This window comes from Ictidomys tridecemlineatus, chromosome 10 (assembly GCF_052094955.1).
Source record: "Ictidomys tridecemlineatus isolate mIctTri1 chromosome 10, mIctTri1.hap1, whole genome shotgun sequence".
In the NCBI taxonomy this organism is placed as follows: domain Eukaryota; kingdom Metazoa; phylum Chordata; class Mammalia; order Rodentia; family Sciuridae; genus Ictidomys; species Ictidomys tridecemlineatus.
The window spans coordinates 117,923,703-117,945,746 of record NC_135486.1 but is presented as its reverse complement, the minus strand read 5'-3'; the positions used below and the strand labels follow the sequence as shown (position 1 = coordinate 117,945,746).

Below are 22,044 nucleotides of genomic sequence, written 5' to 3'. Positions count from 1 at the left end.
AGATAGATAGATAGATAGAGATACACACACACACACACACACACACACACACATATATATTTTTTATAAAGGTCCTTCGACAACTTTAAAAAATATTTAAAAAGGGCTGGGGATGTGGCTCAAACGGTAGCGTGCTTGCCTGGCATGCGTGCGGCCCGGGTTTGATCCTCAGCACCACATACAAAGATGTTGTGTCCACCAAAAACTAAAAAAAAATAAATATTAGAATTCTCAAAAAAATATTTAAAAAATAGCATTAAAAAAAAGTGGGCTTGGTCATTGACATTCCCCATCTCAGGAAATAGAAGCTCAGAGATTAAGTTACTTATATTAAATCAAACCTCAATGAGTGAGCTTGTTCCACTTCACCGCTTGCTCCGAAAATACAAGTGAAACCAGGATAATCAGAAAGTTTCATCAGAGCAGTGGACATCTGAGCTGGGTTTCAAAGGATGAATAGGAGTTCTGAAGGTTAAGGAGAAAATAATGGAACCAGAGAATTCCATAAACCAGGGAACAGGAGCCCACTGTCTCCAATGAGTTTTCAGGGATCTCCTAGACACTGTGCCTTCCCTGGCCTCCCTTGGCCTCTCACACCCTGGGCTGTCAGCCTCCTTCCTCCTAGGAGGTCAAGGTAAGATCTGAAGGTGGGGCTGGGATTGTGGCTCAGCGGTAGAGCGGTAGAGCGCTTGCCTAGCACAGGCAGGACCTGGGTTTGATCCTCAGCACCACATAAAAATAAAGGCATTGTGTTGTGTCCATCTACACCTAAAAAATAAATATTAAAAAAAAAAAGATCTGAAGATGGGACCTTCCTCCTCTTGTGAGGCCCAGAGCCCCAGAGCCTTGCTTGTGAGCCTTTCCCCATGCTCTTCAGACCCCCAGTCCTCTCCTCCCCAGCTCAGTAGCTAGCTCCACTGCTCAGTAAGGAGAAGCCTGTCCCAGGTCCTGCTTCATCTCTTTGGACATTCCTAGCATCTGCCCAGGGCCCTGCTTCCCTCCCGCCTCCAGAAGAGGCAGCTCTCTTCCTTCCAAATGCCTCCCTGGAGTCTCACCTCCATTGAGTTTCACCTCCCCCTGAGCCCTGTAAGGTGCCTGGCACGCTCTGTCATTAACGTCTTCTGTTCTCTCTTCCACCCTTAATTTCTGCCTTTAGAATTACACCTCCCTCTCACCTCCCCATGGATATTTTTCAAGTTCCCACTCTGCTCTCCACTTTCTGCCCCACCCCCACCACCCCATTACTTGATTCAATCGCCTTGAACCTCACTCCCACCATGCCAGGGGCTTTTCTCTAGCCAAGGTCATCCACTCCTTACTTCCTGTCAGTATTCTTTTTCACATGCCAAATTATTGATCGCCTTTTTTTTTTTTTTGCTAAACATCTACCAGAAACCAGGCATTTCATATCTATCAAGCTGGAAAAAATTAAAAAATCAGATACTATCCAGTGATGGTGAGGACAGGAACACCCAGCATACCTAAGCAGGACTTGTGGGAGAGAGCATCGGCTGGCTTTGGAGAGCAGTTTGACAAACAAGAAATTCAAAGAGGCTTGTGCCACCCCCTCCCCAGCTATTTCTCTCTATATTAGACAGAATAATGCCCTTGTCCAAAGAAACTCCCTGGAACCTGTGAATATGGGACCTTACATTGCAAAAGGGCCTTCGCAGATGCCTCTGACTTAAGGATCTGGAGATGGGGAGATGATCCTGGATCATGTAGTCACAAGAGGGAGGCAGGAGGGTCTGAATGGGAGAAGGAGATATGACAATGGCAGCAGAGAGAAATCTGAAGATGTTACATTACTGGCTTTGAAGAGGAAGCCATAGATCACAATCATCTAAAAGCTGGAGAGAGCAAGGAAATAGATGCTCTCCTGGAGACTCCAAGAGGGGAAGACTGCCTGTGCCTCAGTTTCTGCCAAAACCCATTTTGGAATCCTGACATCCAGAAGTGCAGGATAATCAATTTGTGTCATTTTAAGCTGCAGGTTTGATGGTGATTTGTAACAAAAGCAATAGAAAAGAAATACTAACTCCTAGGAATTCTTGCTCCCTTGGAATGAGACAATTGGACAGAATGTTCCCAGTGGCAGTATTTGTAATTACAAAAAATCTGGAAGCTGCTTAGCAAGTGCCTGTAATCCAAGTGGCTCTGGAGGCTGAGGCAGAAGGATCACAAGTTGAAATTCAGTCTCAACAATTTGGCACAGCTCTAAGAAACTTAGCAAGAGCCTGTCTCAAAATAAAAAATAAAAAGGGCTGGGGATGTGGCTTGGTGGTTAAGTGTCCCTGGAATCCCTGGTATTCTATAGGATACTACTTTTTATATAAAGTTTAGGGATAGGCAAAACTACATTTTTTTTTGCAAATAAGTACAGAGTAAAAAAGTAGCAACAATAAACATCAAATTCAAGAGCACAGCTACCCAGTGGAAGGGATATGGAATTGGTGGTAGGGAGGGCAGTAGATGCTGGAGATTTCATGGCAAGGATGGTTTGATCTCTCTTTCTCTCTCCCTCACTTTTTAATTTCTTTTTTCCCAGTGCTGAGGACTGACCCTAGGGTCTTGTGCACACTAGGCAAATGCTCTACCTCTGAACTACATCCCCAGTCTGAGGTTGATTTGATCTCTCTCTTTTTTAAAAAATAAAATAAAATAAAGTTATTTATTTTTAAATAAAACAAATAACTTTATTTTATCTATTTATTTTTAAATAAAATAAATAACTTTATTTTATTTATTTATTTTTATGTGGTGCTGAGGATCGAACCCAGGACCTTGCACGTGCTAGGTAAGTACCACTGAACCACAACTCCAGGCCTTCATTTGATCTCTTAAGCTGAGTGAGGGTACATACACAGGTGCATACTATATTTTTTTTTAAGAGAGAGTGAGAGAGGAGGGAGAGAGAGAGAGAGACTGAGAGAGAGAGAGAGAGAGAGAGAGAATTTTTAATATCCATTCTCCAGTTCTCGGCGGACACAACATCTTTGTTGGTATGTGGTGCTGAGGATCGAACCCGGGTCGTACGCATACCAGGCGAGCGCGCTACCACTTGAGCCACATCCCCAGCCCCCAGGTGCATACTATATTATGCCTTTTGGTAAGTCTGAAAGTTTTTATACAAATTTAAGAATTTTTGAGGGTCTGTTTTTAGATCTCAGCTTTGAAGCCTGGCAGATTTGGGTCCCCTTCTGAGCTTTGCCACTTCCTGTCTATGATCAAGAGAAAATCTGTCATTGCCGGAGCCTCAAGGATATCTCCTGAAAAATGGGTGAGTGGGAGATCAGATGAGGATGAGCATGATATCTGGCACTTATTATTCCATTAACAGCAGCAGAAGGGCTGGGGTTGGGGCTTGGTGGTAGAGTGTTTGCCTGGCACAGGTGAAGCACTGCATAAAAATAAATATATAATGGTCTGGGGTTGTGGCTGAGTGGTAGAGCGCTTGCCTAGCACATTCGAGGCCCTGGGTTCAATCCTCAGTACCACATAAAAAATAAATAAATAAAGGTATTGTGTCCAACTCGACAAAAAAATAAATATTAAAAATAAGTAAATAAATAAAATAAAGATATTGTGTCCATCTACAACTACCATATGTAGATATATTTATATATAATATGTATACATTTGATATATAAGATATATATTAAATATATATTAGATACATACTATATATATTTATATATTATATATATATACATATATATTAGATAAAAGCAGCAGGAATGTGTTTGTCCTGGGAATTTCCCTCAGCTTTTCTCTTATGAAGTACCTACTATTTGCCTGCGATTGCCAGGGGTCCACCATGCAAAGTTGCAAAGCAGATCTTGTCCACAGGATTCCGCCACTCGGTTCAGTTTTTAAGTGCATTGTTCTCTGGGGATCTATTCTTTTCTTCCGAAGGAGAAGGAGAAGGAGAAGAAGGAAAGCTTTGTTGAGCTATAATCCACATGTCATACAATTCAACAACTTAAATTGTACAAATCAATGGGTTTTTGTTTATTTGTAGAAGGGTGCGACCATTGGAACAATTAATTTTAGAACATTTTCATCACTCCCAAAAGAAGCCCTGTAGCCATCAGCAGTCACTTCCGGTATAAGATTTATTTTTATTTTCTCACTGTGGTAAATATATAACAAAATTTACTATTTTATCCATTTTTGGATTTTGATTTTTTTTTTCATACCAGGGATTGAACCTAAGGGCACCTTACCACTGAGCCACATCCCCAACCCTTTTTATTTTTTATTATAAGACAGGGTCCCACTAAGTCGCTGAGGCTGGCATTGAACTTCTGATCCTCCTGTCTCAACCTCCAGAGCTGCTGGGATAACAGGCATGTGCCTACCATGCCTGGTTATCTTATCCATTTTTAAATGTACAGTTTAGTGGCATTAAGTGAATTCATGCTGTTGCCCAACCATTAACACCATCAGCTTCCAGAACTTTCCCATCTTCCCAGCCTCAAGCAACCACCAAATTCCAGTCTCTGAATTTGACTATTCAAGGAAACTCAAGTTAATGGACTCATATGGTACTTGGTGTGCAATACCTTTAAGATTCCCACAGCTCAGTGCAGGTCAGGATTTTCTTCCTTTTTAAGGCTGAGTATTATTCTATTGCCTGTCTCTCCTTTTTTTTGAAAAATATATTTTTTAGTTGTAGATGGACATAATACCTTTATTTTATTTGTTTATTTCTATGTGGTGCCAGGGATCGAACCCAGTGCCTCACGCATGCTAGGCGAGCGCTCTACCACTGAGCTACAACCACGGCCCCCGTCTCTCCTTCTTAAGGCTTAATAATATTCCATGTTATGTATATACCACAGTTATTCATCCACTCAATTGTTGATGAACATGAGGGTGGTTTCCACTTCTGGTTATTAGAAATAAAGTTGCTGTGAACATCTTCATACGAGATTTTGTGTGACATATTTTTTTATTTCCCTTGGGTATATGACAATTATATGATAATTTAATGTTTATTTTTTTTTAGGAAAGACCAGTATTTTTCAAAGCTACTGCATCATATGATACATGCCCTATTGACATCAGAGAGTTCCCATTTCTCTGCCAACACTTACTGTCTTGTCTTAAAGAGCCACCCTAATAGGAGCAAAGTGGGACCTCGTGATTTGATTTGCATTTTTCTGATGACTGATGATATCAAGCAGCCAGGGGCTTATTGGCTGGGTTAGTCAATTTTTTGTCACTGCAACCAAAATAACAAAATGTTTACTTTGGCTCACAGTTTCAGAGGTTTGAGTCCATGGTCAGCTGGCTGCATTTCTTTGGGCCTGAGGTGAGGTAGAACAACATGGCAGAAGGGCAATGTGGAGGAACCTGCTTGGCTCAGAGCATCCTGGAAGCAGAGAGGAGGAGAAGGGGCCGGGTATGGCAGGGAGGCTGAGGCAGGAGGATCGTGAGTTCGAAACCAGCCTCAGAAAAAACAAGGCCTTATGCAAATTAGCAACACCTTGTCTCTAAATAAAATACAAAAAAGGGGCTGGTGATGTGACGAGTGGTTGAGTACCCCTGGGTTCAATCCCCAGTACCAAAAAATCAAATAAAATAAACCTTTCCAGGGCATGTCCCCAGTGACCCACCTCCTCCAAATGGGTCCCACCCCAGTAGTCCCATCAGCTGTCAATGGTCAGAGTGCTCATGGTCCAGCCATTGCCTGAAAGTGCCACCTCTGTGTACATGAGACTTTGAAGGACCTTCTGGATCAAAATTATAACACTGGTCTGGCACACCTGTAATCCCAGAGGCTTGGGAGGCTGAGGCAGGAGGATCACAAGTTCAAAGCCAGCCTCAGCAACATCGAGCTGCTAAGCAACACAGTGAGACCCTGTCTCTAAATAAAATAAAACAGGGCTGGGGATGTGGCTCAGTGCTGGAGTGCCCCTGAGTTCAACCCCTGGTACCTCCCCAAAAAAATCTATAACACTGGCCAATTTTACGCCTTCTTTGGTGTAGTGTTTATTCAGACCCTTTGCTTATTTTTCAATTGGACATTTTGGGGGTTCTTACCATTGAGTTGTAAAAATGGTTTATATCTCCGGACACTAGTCTTTTATCAAATATATGATTTACAATTTTTTCCCATTCTGTAGGTTGTCTTTTTATTTTCTTAATAGTGTCCATCCTTTGAAGTACATACATTTTAATTTTTTTATTATTTTACTATTATTATTTTTTAATATTTATTTTTTAGGTGTAGATGGACACAACACAATGCCTTTATTTTTATGTGGTGCTGAGGACCGAACCTGTGTCTTAACCGTACTAGGTGAGCGCTCTACCACTGAGCCACAATCCCAGCCCCTTATTTTACTATTATTTTGATTGCCAAATTTATCTATTTTTTTTCTTTTGTGGTCTGTGCTTTGGCATCGTGCCTAAGAAACCATTTCCTAATTCAAGATCACAAAGATTCACCTTTACTTTGAAGAGTTTTAGATTTTTTTAAGTAGTCTTTTCTCTTTTTTTAATATTTATTTTTTTAGTTTTCGGTGGACACAACATCCCTGTTTGTATGTGGTGCTGAGGATCGAACCCGGGCCGCACGCATACCAGGCGAGCGCGCTACCGCTTGAGCCACATCCCCAGCCCAAGAGTTTTAGATCTTTAGCTCTTACACTCCAGTCATGAATCCATTCTGAGTTATCTGGTGTGAGGTAGGGATCCAACTCCATACTTTTGCATGTAGAAATCCAGTTGTCCCAGCACACACCTCTTTTTAAAATCTGAACCTTGGTACACAGAAATAGATCAATCCCAATTCAGAGTGTGTGCATGTATTTTAATACATTCTCATCTTTGATCCATATGTTCCTACTTTTATTTAATTTATTCATGTATCAACTGGGCATGGTGGCGCCCGCTTTTAATCCCAGCAACTCAGGAGGCTGAGGCAGGAGGATTGCAAGTTCAAGGCCAACCTCAGCAGCTTAGAGACGCTCTAAGGAACTTAGTGAGACTCTAAGCAACTTAGTGAGACTCTGTTTCTAAATAAAATATAAAAAGGGGAGGGGATGTGGCTCAGTTGGTAGAGTGCCCCTGGGTTCAATCCCCACACTACAAAAACTTATTTATGTATTTATTAATCTATAATGAATACCAGTGGAACCACTACCCAGCTGCATAACTGAAACCTCAACAATAATTCACACCTACTAGGTGCCTCTGTCCAAGGCTGTGCCCTTACCATAACCACACTCCTGAATTTGGGAATGATGATTCCCTTGCTTTTTAAGAATAGCTTTACTGAGGTTCAGTGGATGCACAATATAATGTGTACAATCTGAAGAGTTTGGGCAAAGTTATACTCCCATAAAACCACCTCCAAAATTAAGGAGCATCTCCATCATCCCCCAAGGTGTCTATGTGTCCCCTTATAATCCCTTCTTCAGTCCCTTCTCCCTCCCCCTCAACTCCCTCCTCAGATAGCATCTCTGATCTGCTTTTTGTCACCGTGGGCTGCTCTGCAGTCTCCAGAATGTTGTGTAAATGAGATCATACAGTGTATTCAACACAGAATTATTTTTTCATTTTCCCAAATCATTGCATCTAGCAACAGTTTTTCCTTTTTGTTACAGCGTAGTAGTATTTCACTGGGCAGACATACCACAATTGGTTGATCCCTTCACCTGTTGATGGATATTTCAATTGTTCTCAGTTAGGAAAATAAATAAAGCTGCTGTGGACAGTTATATACAAGTCTTTGTTTTGGTTTGGTTTTCATACTGGGGGTTGAAACCAGGAACACTCTACCACTGAGCTAAACCTCTATCCCTTCTAACTTTTTATTTTGTGAGAGCGTCTCACTGAGTTACTTAGGGCCTCGCTAAGTTGCTGAGGCTGCCCTTGAACTTGCTATCCTCCTGCCTCAGCCTCCAGTGTAGCTGGGATTACAGGCATGTACACCATGCCCAACTACTCAACATTTTTTTAAAATTTTAGCCATTCTAACAGAGGTATAGGTCCTTTTCCTTATTATACGTACACTAACAATACACTGCCTATTTGTGGTTGTTTAAAAACATTTTAAATTTTAAATGACACAAAATTGTACATATTTTTGGAGTACAGTGTGGTATTTTCAATACTTGTGTACAATGTGTAATGAGCAGATCAGGGTAATTGGTGAATCCATCACCTCAAACATTTACTATTTCTTTGTGTTCAGAACATTCAAAATCCTCTCTTTTAGCTATTTTGAAATATACAAGTAACTGTTGTCTACCATCATTCTAATTACAATAGAACCCTAGAAGTTATACCTCTTCTTTTTTTTTTCCCATTCTAGCACTGAGGGTTCACTCTACCACTGAGCCACATCCCCAGCCCTTTTTATTTTTTATTTGGAGACAGGCTCTCACAAAGTTGCTGAGGCTGGCCTCGAACCTGCCATCCTCCTGTCTCAGCCTCCCAATTTGCTAGGATTACAGGTGTGTGCCACCATGCCCAGATAATAACCATCATCCTACTCTCTCTTTCTCTAAGACCAACTTTGAGCTTTCACATATAAGGGAGCACATGCCATATCTGCCTTTCTGTGCCTGGCATTTCACTTAACCTCACATCCTCCAGGTTAGACTGTGTTGCCACAAATGACCAAATTCCATTCTTCTTCATGGCTGAGCAAGATTCCTCTAGGTACATATGCATTTTCTTTATCAATTCATCGGTGCATCATTGGCCATCTAGGTCCATCCCAGTTTTTGTATCTCTTTTGGTTTTACACCTGTAAAAAATGAAGGCCATCCTTTTGTTGAAGGAGCATTTTTTTTTTCACCACATGATGATCATATTCTCCCAGCGTGAAGCCAGGCACACACAGGAGGCATGATACAGGCAGAATGAGCCCATAGCCAGCACGCTCAGCTTCCAGGGGGTTTCGCCATCTGCCTTGTCAGAGGCTCGGGATGACCTTACCTATGCCCAGAGTCTCCCTCTCCCCCTTTGTTTGGTTTAGGAGGTCAGCTTCCTTCCGGGTGCTCCAGCTCAAACCAAGAAAGCCTTCCCTGATACCTTCACACTCCCGACCTTCCCCAAAACCATTTCCTAACCATGATCACAAAGACTCATGGTTGCTTTGAAGAGTTTTATATCTTTAGCTCTTACACTTTGGTCGTGCGTCCATTTCAAGTAGATTTTTGGATACGGTATGAGGTAGGGATCTGCGTTCCTCCCCGGTCCCGAAATCCTCTTTATGCAATTCAGTGGACTTGTCCTTGATATTTTGCTCAAGATTCAGAGTTAATAGAGATTCTAGACCTTTGTAGAAACCGACGCTAGAAGTATCGCAAAATACGTGTCTTAAGTTCCAGGGGTCCTCCGTGTGGTCCACCCAGTGGGTGTCATGCTGCTGGCTCAGCTTAGGTAGCCCCAGGCACCCCAGGGCTGAGGCTCCCACCCCCCTGAGGGTCCCTGGACATTCCCCTGCAGTGCACCCCTCTTTACTGACCCAGTCAATCAGGAGGGTCCTGTGTCCTTCCGCAGTTCTCCCCCCCCCCAGCCCTTTCTCAAACTTGAAAAGCCCCACCCCCCAGCCAAGCCAGACTCCTGACCTGTCCGGGTCCTGCGCAGCATTTTCTCCCCTCTTCCATCTTTGCTCAGAACATCCTCCACCTAATGCCCCTTTTCTCAAGGTCTTCTCCTAAAGCTGAAAGCTGCCCAAGGACCCATCCACCCTGACCAGGCTAGCGTGCACCTCCCCTCCCGCCCAGGGAGAATGGTCCTCCCTTCCTGGCTCATTCCACGGGAGCCCTGATCCTCGCCCCAACTGTTCTGGCATCACTTAAGACTCACCTGTCCCCCTGGACCATGAGAGGTCCCCTTGGTGCAGGGACAGCACAAGATCATGGCCAGAATGGAGCCAGGACACCCAGACCTGTAAGAATTTAGGCGAGTTGCCTAACCTCCCTAAGCCTCAGTTTCCTCATCTGTAAACTGGGGAGAAAACACATCTCTTCCAGCTGTTGGAGGGATTAACTGATGAAGTCCCAAGTTTTCAATTCTGCAAATATTTCAATGAAATTGACACAAGTGCCTTAAAATAGGTTGGAGATCACAATCCAGACCGAGTTCAGATATCCTTTATTATCAATAAGAAGGAAGATACAGATTGTCCTATAAATAGGACACTGGGACAATATAGTATCTGATATTGGAAATACAGAGAACTCCTCAAAATAAAATGAAAACAGTTCTAGGAAATGCTTTCATGAATGTGCTTCTTATATTACATATTGGTTACGTACTTAATATTTTATCCAGTTGAACATATAGTGGAAGTAACTTTTGCAGTAGAGTTTCTGCCATCTTTACAATGAATTTTAAAATGGTTTTAAAGGCTCCTGTCATTTACCTATTCCTTTTCCACAAAAACAAAAACAAAATCAAAACCAAAACAAAACAGACCTTTCTACGCCAGGCCACCCCCGTAATCCCAGCAATTCGGGAGCTGAGTTAGGAGTATTGCTAAATTGGAGGGCAGCCTCAGCAACTTGGCAAGAGCCTGTCTCAAAATAAAAGAAAATACAAAGGGCTGGGGATATGGCTCAGTGGTAGAACACCCCTGGGTTCAATCCCTGGTACCAAAGGGGGAAAACAGACCCCTAACAACATAACAATTATTTCCAAGTTACCCTAAGTACATATTTGTATATTTGTACATTTGTTGCTCATTTTAAGTTTTCGTGGGTTCCACATCTGGGATACCAGAACAAAATGAGTTGATGAATGAACTCATCTGAAGGGTTTGGAAGGTGGGGAAGGGCCCCGGCAGGTGGTGAGTCCTTAGCAAATGTCTCTCAGCAGCGCAGTCTTGTGTTCAGTTGAAGAGACAGGCTGGCAGGACTCTGGAGAATCTTTTCTGATCCTTTTTGTTGATCTTCAGGACTCTTCCCAACAGGAGGAGACCCTCCACCTCCCCCAGCTTCCATTAAGTATCACCAGAAGCCATCTAACCCCTCCTCCCTTCTTCCCCAGCATCCAAGTCACCATGAAAACCTTCCTCCTCCGGAAGCAAGCCAGGATTGGGTTCCTTCTAGACACTTCTCTGCCTCCTCTCTGTGTGTGGGGCCCCAATGATGACAGCCATCCACCCATCTTCACCTTGCTTGCCCCTTCCTCTGCAAGGAAGGCACAGCTTTCTGAACCATTTCCAGGTCCACCTGAGGGTGTCCCAGGAGGTAGCTGGAGCTTAGAGGGGTCCTGAGGGAGAACGTCCTGTCTAAACTTCCCGCCTCCTCTATTTCACGGGAGTATTGTCAATTCAAGATGTCCAGTTACATCTGAGAGTTTGTTTGCTTTTGCAGTACTGGGGATTGAACCCAGGTCCTCATGTATGATAGATAAGCACTTTCCTACTGAGCTACATCCCCAGTCCTAAGTTTGGGTGTTTGGGTGTTAGATATGCATTATGAATAATCTTTTAATATAAATATACCCCAGCCGGGCATGGTGGTACATACCTGTAATCCCAGCAGCTGGGGAGGCTGAGGCAGGAGGATCGTGAATTCAAAGCCAGCCTCAGCAACTTAGCAAGGCCCTGAGCAACTCAGCAAGACTCTGTCTCTAAATAAAATACAAAAACAGGCTGGGGGTGTGGTTCAGTGGTTAAGCACCCCGAGTTCAATCTCCGGTATAAACAAACAAACCTCAAATATCTCAGGAGACATCCTGATACAAAAATACTTATCTGAAATTGAAATTTAACTGGGCATCTTGGGCTTTTGTTTGCTAAATCTGCCACTTGTGTGTACGGGGAGGCTGAGGTCCTAGGAGATGGCATTAGGACCTCACCCAGTTACAGAGCCAGTCAAAGGCAGGGGCAGGGCTGTACCCCAGGACTGCTTGTGCACAAACATGCATCCCCTTCTCTGGGTCCTGGCCCTGGCATGGACAGGTGTCTGGGCAAGGCAGCAGCACTGAGACCCCATAGTAAATCATGTGAGGTGGCTGTCATGGACAGATGACAGAAAAGAGGGTAGAAGAAGCAGCGGGCAGCATGAATGTAGGGTGTGAGCAGGATCCTGCACAACTCAGGGCCTCTTCTGGGCCCAGCCCAATCCTCCAGTATTACCTGCCCCAGCCCCCTGCCCGGCACCTCCTGTAACCAGCAGGAAACTGCATTGTCCTTAGCAGGACTCTCTCCAACTCTGCTGTCTCTATCAGTGGAGAGCAGGAAGGATGCTCCAGGGTCGAGAGGACCTGCCCCATCATTGCACAGGCTCAGGCTCCTCCTCTGTCCACCCCTGACTGCCCACTGCTGCCTGCCCCACTCCCTACCCCAAGAACTGGCAGGTGAGCTAAGGCCCTGATCCCCTCCCAATGCCTCATGACTGGCTTTGAATCCAGTACCTGGCCACTGTGGACCTGCCCCTGTCCCTGTCCCTGTCCTCGCCTTGGACTACTATGCTAAGGGTGTGCCAAGGTGTTTGTAGAATGAATGTAGGTCAGGAGGACAGAGCCCCAGGAGCAGGAGGAGTCCCAGGGCTACTGGAGGCAGGAGGAACTGAGTGTGTACAGGGGTGTCCTGAGGAGAAGGGTAGGTGCAGGGGCAGCGGCTCATGGGGAAGTCTGCAGGGAGCGGGTTTGGAGGCAGGGGACTCTGGGAAGGGAAAGATATCAGAAAGAGGGGTCCCCGGAGAGACGGGCCTCTCAGGCAGAACAGAGGGCTTCCAGGGACTTAATGTGGAGGAAGAGGGCTCAGAAAGGGGAGTTCAGTAATCGGGATGGGGTCCCAAAGGGGCTGCGGTTCCTGGAGCTGGCAGAGGCCCATCCCAGGCCCTTCCTCTGCCCACTGGGCACCGGGGGCTCCTCCCTGCTCGCTTTGGGGGCCAGGCACCAAGCCCCCGGGGAGGAGGGTTAAAGGTGAGCGGGCACGAGCCGGCGGCAGATGGGGATTGGCAGGCGCCGGAGCCCACGGCCTGGGCCAGGACTGTCCCACAGGCTTGCAGTCGGCGGAGCGGCTGCCACCCACGTGCTAAGGAGAGAAGGAGGCACCGGATCAAGGGGCAAAGGACACGCCGGGAGCGGGGAGGGCGGGGACCGGCAGTGCCCCGTCCACACCCGCGGGTAAAAGCCGGGTCGGCGACGCAGCGCACGGAGCCCTCTGCCGCCCGCGCGGGGAAGGCGCTGGAGCGGCCGCCGCAGCATCCCTCGAGCCCGCCGAGACCCGGGGAAGAGGGGTCCGGGCCGGTGCCACCTGCAGATCGCGGAGTCCAGGGAGTGCGCGGTAGCGATCAGGTGAGTGCCAGCGTCTCCCCAGCGGAGTCGGATCCTGTCCCGTACCTGCCACTGTGCAGGGCACTTCGGTGGCTCGGCGGGGTGTCGTGTGTCCCCCTCCCTCCGCTCGGCGCCCACGGAGAAGGAGGCCAGCTCCTACTCCCGGGAGAAAGCTGGATCAAGAATCCGGAGTTCACGTTGGTCCTTCCAGGAGCAGAGAGAGGGTCAGGGGCTCTGGTTTCTGGATGCCTCCTGGGTCCCGAGCTGGACTAAGATTGGACAGTGACCTGGGGGACTGTTCTTGGAGCTGACTGTGGGCCCTGGGAAGCAAAAGGAAGGGCCAGATGTCAGGATGGGGCATGTGGGTTCCTGGCCACCAAGGTCTGCAGACAGGTAGGAGGGCTAAATGGTCAGGCCTGGAAAGGCCAGGGCTTCCTTCTGGCTCCCAACAACCCTTGTGCCTCCTGAGGCCACCTGGTGGGGAGGGGGCAGGTGTGGTCAGGCTGGGCTGGTATGGAAGCGCTGGGTTCTTGTCTGTGTCAGGCTATGTGACCCCAAGGTCACATGGGGAAGCACTCTGCTGGCCTTCTCTGGGCCTGCCTCTTTCCCTGTGACGTGCAAGGCTTGCCCCTGGGCCACTCAAGTGCAGATGGGGACACCAGGGTGCTGTGGAAGACAGGGAAGCCTACTCCAGCAGGGTCCCTCTAGTCCTTCTGGGTGATATCACAGCTAAGCCTGGGGATCTCACCAGGCTGCCATCTTGCCCAAGGACTTTGCCTATTCTCAGCAGCTGGCCTCTCCCATCTCCAGCCCAGGCTCCTAGGTCCACAGGGAAGCTCAAGTGGGGGTCCAGGAACCTCAAGCCCACTCCAAGGAGGCCCAGATCTTCAGCCTCAGGTCAGGGAAGCTTCCAGAAGCAGAGGGAGGTTCCTGCTATGGAGATCTGAGCTGTGGCCACTAAAATGTCCTCCTCTTGAGAAAATGACCCTCTGGTGTTCCCCTAAACCTCCCTGAGAATACAGTCTACCCCAGGCCAAGACTCAGCTTAGAGCCCAGGTCAGGGCCTATTATGGGACCTGTGTGGAGGGTAGCTGAGAACCAGGGTCAGGTACCCGACCGTAGTCTTGGAATCCTGTGACTGAAATTCAGATGGCTCTGGTGGGGTGGTGTGTGCAGGAGAGTGAGGTGGAGGGCAGGTGTCACTATCTAGCAAACTGCAGAGCAGAACAGGAGGGGCCATGCCCTCGAAGCTCCCGTGGACCACCCCTACCCAGCCACTCCACTTTCTTGGGACAGACCCCTCCTTGGGTTCCCCTGGGGCTGCCCAGGGCTTGGTGCTGGTGCTGTGTTGGTTCAAGGCAGGCTTGGAGATGTCGGAGGTTGAGAGGGGCCTTCCCAACATGGCTCAGGGAGTGAGTGACCCTGGTCAGGGCCAAAGAAAGGGTTTGGGCTCCTGCGCAAAGCATCCCGGGCCGGGGCTGCCTCAGGCTCAGGACATCTCTTCCAACTGGGGGAGGGCGGATCTGAAGTTTTTCATGCTCTGTGCGGGCTGGTCTGGCAGTGTTTCCTTCTTCCTGATAATTCGAGAGGGAAGATATTATCTTCCCTTTATGGATGAGGAAGCAGAGGTCTAGAGAGGTCGGAGCACTGGTTCAAGGTCACACAGCCTAGAAGTGGCAGAGCTGGGATTCAAACCCAGGCCGCCTGATTCCAAACCTCTGTCTGCTCCCAAGGCTGCCTCTGACTTATTCCCCAGATGACTTTGGCCAGCCGGTCCTCTTTCTGGGGCTCACTCTGCTCAGCAGTAACTTCATGGTGGAGTAGCTGTGGGCAAGTGCATGCTCTGCATGGGGGGCTGTGTTGGCTGCCCCTTGGTCTCATAGGTCAGCTTGTGAGCGTCCGCATGGTCTGCACCCACACATCAACCTCCCTCCCATCCTTCACGCACCTGAGACTCAAGCAAGGTAGCCCCTGCCTGCCTTTCCTCTTGGAGGTTGGCTAAGCCCCCCTTGAAGAAGGGGACCCCATCAGGGCAGGAAGGAACAAAATATTCCCAGACAGGTCCTGGCCCTGATAAATAGGGGACACACCTCCTTGACTGACTCTGAGATATGCAGATTGGGAGACAGTCATGTCTGCCCTGCCCTGGGAGTCCCCAGGCCTGCTCCTGCATGGCTCTGCGGGTCATACCAGCTCTGGTCCCACACTTAGCCCCAATAGCTGGGTGGCTCTGGGTGAGAGAGCTGCCCCCCGAGGGTCCCCTTTCCCATCAGCCCAGGCCTAGGACCAGTGTAGGACCGGCTATCCAGCAAGGGGAGGCCGGGGGTTCTGGGCAGAGGAAAAGCTGTTACCTGCCTGCTTCTCTCCCTGCATTCCCTGGGGAAAGTGGCCTCCTCATCTTCTGTGTTCTATAGCACTTTATTTTTATCTTCACTTACTTATGTATTTATTTTGGTACCGGGGACTGAACCCAGGGGTGTTTTACCACCGAGCTACATCCTCAGCTCTTTTTATTTATTTATTTATTTTTGAGACAGGGTCTCCCTAAATTGTGGAGGACTCGCTAATTTGCTGAGGCTGGCCTTGAACTTGATAGCCTCCTGCCTCAGCCTTGGGAGTCAGTGGGATTACAGATGTGCGCCACTGCACCCAGCCAGCATCTGTTTTTTGTTTTTTTTGTGTTTTTTTTTTAACATACTTGGAGATGTTGATGAGGCAAGAGGAGCTGCTGGGGCTGGAGAGGAAGAGGGAAGGAGGAAGGAAACCCACAGAGATCAGGAATCACTGGCCCCGATTTCATTTGATCTTTGTAACAACTGCATTTAGTACATGTGACATCACAGCGCCAGAAAGAACATCATAGAGATGAGAATTTTAACACTCAGAGCTCACTGTCCCTTTCCTTCCTCCTACAGAGGAACCAAGGTCACATGGTATAGCATTGATGGCCACCACAGTCCAGGTCCTGTACCCCACGCTGCTGGGCAGGGGGCCTTGAGGGAGGGGCATTGTCTTGGGTGTTGCTGTCTGAACGCCATCCCCCCAGGTCTGGGATGTGGACAGCCTTGACGGTCATTTCACCTCCACGAGACACCTCCTTTACTCCTGGCAACTGTGGGCAGACCACACCCTGGCACCCCGGGGAGCACAGAAGTGTCATCTAGGTCCAAAGAACGAGGCTGCACTGCTGGGCACTCCTGTCCAGGGGCCTCTGTTTCCTCATCTAGAAAATGGACCATGGCCTCTGGGGCCTGCTCTGCGTCTCCTGGATCCCTGTGTCTCTGTCTCTCTCTCTCTTCCTTTGGTGCCAATCCCAAAGCTGGGGGGCAGGACACCCTGCTTGGTCTCTGAGGTCACATGCTGTATGGTCCGAGCCCCAGTTTCTCCCTCTGAGAACCCTGAGTCTGTCGCCCTTGCCCCCTTCTGCTGGGTGGCCAGGCTGACTTTCCCAAGAATCTGTCAGCCCTTCACTGTCCACATGCCAGCTGCCCCCTCCCCAAATAGTATTTATCTGCTCTTGAGCTCCATCTCGGGTGGGCTTCCTTGATGTGTGATATTGGCAAGGGGATGCCAAAGGGACAGGTCATCCTTTGGTTTCTCCCAGCAGCCCCATGGAAGGGCACATTTGGGCTCTGCTATCAGCTGCATTCAGATCCAAATCAGACCTGTGCTACTTACTCATTAACTATACGACCCATGAGTGTCCTCATATCTAACAGGTACCAGAGAGACAAGTAAATAAACATACAAACAGTCCCCAGAGCCTAGCTGTATACAATGGGGACACTCCATGCCATGTGACAGGGGGTTAGGTGGATTGATTACACTGATAACCGGTAGACAGCACATGGCAGCCCATGGGAATGCCTGGTAGGGGGACAATGGGAAATGGAGTCTGGCTCTTTGTCTCTGGTTCTTTGGAATCTCCAGAGTGGTGATGGATGTGTGCTAATGTTAGTGGCCTGAAGTTCCCAGGTAGTTTCAGGACGAATCTGGTCTGACCTCTGGGGAAGGCAGAGGGACTGGAAGTTGAGTTCAATCCCTGTATAAGTCAGCTTTTTGTTACTATAACAAAATACCCAGGGCATCTTAACTTTATAAAGAAAAGAGGTTTTGCCGGTTGTGATGGCACTCCCTCTATTCCCAGCTACTATGGAGGCTGAGACAGAAGGAGCTCAAGTTTGAGCACCACCTGGGCAACCTAGTGAGACCCTGTCTCAAAATAAAAAGATCTGGGGATGGGATGTAGCTCAGTGGTAGAGCACTTGCCTACATGTGCAAGGCCCTGGATTCAATCCCCCAACACCAATTTTTTTTTTTTTTTGAGTTTTGGAGATTCAAAGGAATGACACTCACATTGCCTCAGTTCTGGTAATGGGCTTTCTGCTGGCAGGGTCCTGAGGTGGTACACAGCACCACACGGCAAGACACAGGGACCACCCGTGCCTGTGTCTGTGTGTCTGGTCTCTGTCCCTCTTACAAAGCCACTAGGAATCAGCCATGGAGGCTGCACCCTAATGGCCTCATCTAACCCTAATCACTTCCAAAGACCTGCTTCTAAACACCATGGTTGGATCAAGTTCCCACCCTCTTCACATCATTAACCCGTGACTTTGGAGACTAAGTTCCTACATGAATTCAGGGTCTAGGAGACAAATCACACCTAAGCTGTCAATCACCAGTGGCCAGTGGTGCAATCTATCACCCCTTCACCTCCATAAGATCCCCTAAGCACGGGGTTAGGGAGCTCCCGTGCTGGAGACCCCCAGAGAGGACACAGAGGGTCTGAGTAGTGCTCCACCCTCTGCCCACACATCTTTTCCGTGTGGCGGGTCCCGAGTTCCATCCTCTACAATAAACTGGTAAATGTAAGTAAAGTGCTCGACTGAGTCCTGTAAGAAATAGAGTGGATGATCAGTACCCAGGAGGGAGTCAGAAGTACCAGTGACATTCTAGGCTTGGGACTAGCCTTTGGAGCTAGGGCAGCCACATGGACTGAGCCCTTCACCTGTGGGGTCTGATGCTAACTCAAGGTAGTGACAGAATTGAGTTGAATTGCAGGACATCCAGCTGACTTCCTTCTGACATGGGTGGTGTCAGAAGTGTGACTCAGGAGGCTGAGGCAGGAGGATGGTAGGTTCAAGGCCAGCCTCAGCAACTTTGCAAAACCTGAAGCAACTTAGTGAGACCCTCTCTCAAAGTAAAAAGGAAAAAAGGCTGGGGATGTGGCTCAGTGATCGAGTGTCCCCTGGTTCAACCCCTGTACCACCTACACACACACACACACACACACACACACACACACACACACAAAAGTGGATTAAAATCATTTATGGTATACAGTGGCCACTGACATCTTTGCAGACTGACAGACGTGGCATAATGGCTGGTCTTGGTGAAACAGCCACTTCAGGTTCACCCCTTTTCCTGTGTGTCCATGACGCGGAGAGCTCACTGTCCCCGTCCTCCCGCCCACCCTGGGCTCCTCAGAACGAGGATGTGACTGGCACACAGACCCCAATTTCAAAAGCAATACCTAAGAATTAGACAACATTGTCATCTGTAGAAATTCACAAAGAGAATGTCTGTGTGACTCATCATCCCACCCAGGTGTCACTAGGTACCTATATGTCCACACTTTTTTTTTTGGTAGGGGGAGGAACCAGGCATTGAGGTCAGGGGCACTCGACCACTGAGCCTCATCCCCAGCCCTATTTTGTAGTTTATTTAGAGACAGGGTCTCGCTAAGTTGCTCAGGCTGGCTTTGAACTCCTGATCCTCCTGCTTCAGCCTCCAGATGTGCTGGGATTACAGGCGCTTTTCATTCTCTTTCTTTTTTTCTTTTTTTGGTATTGGGATTGAAGTCAAGGGTGCTCTACCACTGAGCCACATCCCCAGCCCCTTTTTATTTTTAATTTTGAGACAAGGTCACACTAAGTTGCTGAGGCCGGCCTCTAACTTGCGATCTTCCTGCCTCAGCCTTCTGAGTTGCTGCTGGGATGATAGACGCGCACCACTGTGCCTGGCTCTTTTATTTTATTTATTTATTTATTTTTTATTTGTTTTGATTAGTTATACATGACAGTTGAATGCATTTTGACACATCAAACATAAATGGAGTATAACTTCTCATTCTTCTGGTTGTACGTAATATAGAGTACATCAGTCATGTAATCATATAGGGTAATTTTTTAATTTTTTTGTTCCTGATGGAACCCAGGTCTGTCACATCCTAGGCAAGTGCTCTACCACTGATTACACCCCAGCCTTGGCATGAGGTCTTAAGGCTGCCCAGGAAGCCACCAAAGTGCTGCAGAAGGAAAAGTTCTTGGCAAATAACTGCCCATCATGCCACATACCTCTGTTTCCCCCTCCACGGGGCCTTGCACACCATCCACCCCAACACCCTATCTTCTCTACTATTTAGCCTTATTAGTCAAAAAGTGTAGGAGTCGGCATGGTGCCGGCCTACAGTCCCAGTGACTCAGGAGACTGAGGCAGGAGGATCACAAGTCAGAGGCCAGCCTCAGCATCTTAATGAGACCCTAAGCAACTTAGTGAGACCCCCAAAATAAAAAGAGCTGAGGGGCAGGCTGGGGGTGTGGCTCAAGCAGTAGCCCGATCGCCTAGCATGCATGTGGCCCAGGTTCGATCCTCAGCACCACATACCAACAAAGATGTTGTGTCCGCCGAAAACTGAAAAATAAATATTAAAATTTTCTCTCTCTCTCTCTCTCTCTCTCAAAAAAAGGGGGGGGAGGGGCTGGGGATGTAGCTCAGTGGCCAAGCACCCCTCGATTCAATGAGACCCTAAGCAACTTAGTGAGACCTTCAAAATAAAAAGGACTTGTTCCTTTATGGTGACAAAGGGCAAGGAAAATCCCTGTCTGTCTACACCGCCTGGGGGACAGGGAAGAGAATGCTTCTGACAGTGCTGTGGTTCCGCCAGGGCCGGGCTGGGGGGCTGCTGTTTCCTGGGGAGCTTTGGGTGGGGTGTTGTGGCCTTGCTGGTGCAGGGAGAAGGATCCTGGGAGAGGAAAGGAAGGAGAGGGACTGAGGGGACCTGGGCCTGGAGTTACTCTGGTTCTTCTAGAACCTTCTGGGAAACCCAGGCAGCTGCCCTCCTCAGGTCTTCCCGGCCTCTTCAGTGTCCTTGGCACCAGGCCAGGCGCTGCGCACCTTCCCGCCTGCCCAGGGGTCTCTCTGTGCTTCCTTCCTCCCTACCTCGCATCCCTGGCCTGGGGCAGGAGCTCATGGGGCGCTGTCTGGTGTCTGATGTGGAGCAGCCCTGGGTTCCCCTCAGTCCAGCCGGACGGTGGGAACCGTCGTGTAGGTGGGGGCCATTGTCCTCACCCCACTCACAGGGAAGTGAGATAAGGCTGAGAGGCCGCATGGCACAGGAGTCGGGGTGCATGGCACAGGAGTCGGGGTGCATGGCACGGTGTGATGGGTGCTTCTCAAACTCCCCAGGGGAGAGAGACCCTTTTCATTTTTTTCCCTCTTTTGCTAGATGGAAGGATGGAACCCAGCGCCTCGCGCTGGCCAGGCCAGTGGCGTGCCTCCGACCTGCTCCCCAGCCTCCCTCTTTCAGTTGTACTTTCTGGAGAGGCTCAGGGGCGGGGCAGTGGCTGCCTGACCATGCCCTCAGGGCTGGGTGGGCGTGGCAAAGATGCCCACCGCTGCACCCTGGCGCTCCCACCCCCTGCAGTCTGGTCCTCATCTGGTCTTGGGAGACCCCCCAAGCACATTTTCTTCTAAAGAGACTTCCCAGACCGCCCCCTCCCCAGGCTGCTAATTGTCCTTCCACCCTCTGAACTTCCTCAGTCCCCCAGGCACGGTCTCTGCCCCTCTCTGGTCACAGCTGGGCAAGCTAAGCACCAGCATCTGGGATCCCCCACTTCCACCCCAGCTTAACAGAGGGCTGACATCACCATGGGTGCCCGACCAGCGCGAGTGGGGATTTGGGTGGGGGGTGGATGGCGAAATGAAAGGTCAGGTACATGAACCCGGGGAAGGATGGATGGGCAGATGGTAGATGGCAGGGGATGGATGAATGGCTGGGCAGAAGAGATGGGTGGGTGGATGGATGGATGGACTGGTTATAAGTGGATCGAGGTAGAGGAAAATGCAGGTGGGTGAACAGAATGATCATTAGGAAATGGATGGATGGAAAGGTAAAGGACCCCACGGTCGCACAACTGGACAGATAGACAGATAGACAGATAGCTGAATGCCCCCTTGATGTCTAGCCTGCTGTACTTCTTTCCCTCCTTGTCCATTCTTCAATCTCAGGGCACAAAGATGCGTGGTTCTCAGTCAGGACTATAGGTAGTCTTCATAAGACCTTTTTTTGACTTGGTATTTTCATAATTTAAAACTGTGTGAACAGTTGGGCATGATGTCAGACATCTGTAATCCCAGCGGCTGGGGAGGCTGAGGCAGGAGGACCGCAAGTTCAAAGCCAGCCTCTTCAATTTAGCAAGGCCCTGAGCAACTCAGGGAGAACCTGTGTCTAAATAAAATACTAATTAATAAAAGGGCTGGGGATGTGGCTCAGTGGTTAAGCCTCCCTGGATTCAATCCCTCTTACACCCCCCCCAAAAAAAAGTATGAACACTGTGATTGCCATTTGTACATCACTACACATAAACATAGAGTGTTGAGACTCATATTTGGGGGGAGGGTATCCAGGGACTGAACTCAGAGACACTTGACCACTGAGCCACATCCCCAGCCCTATTTTGTATTTTATTTAGAGACAGAGTCTCACTGAGTTGCTTAGTGCCTCAC

At 48.5% G+C, this 22,044-nt stretch overlaps 1 protein-coding gene across 2 annotated transcripts in view; it reads left to right on the top strand.

Annotated features, from left to right (window-relative positions):
* Positions 1-13,113: 13,113 nt before the first annotated feature.
* Positions 13,114-22,044, top strand: part of Mlxipl (MLX interacting protein like) — a 33,677-nt gene continuing 24,746 nt past the window's right edge. Inside the window, exon 1 of one of the 2 annotated variants that reach the window (XM_040277605.2) lies at positions 13,114-13,275. The gene's annotated coding sequence lies outside the window, so the exon portion shown is untranslated. The remainder of the gene's footprint in view (positions 13,276-22,044) is intronic. The other variant, XM_040277607.2, reaches the window with a different exon arrangement.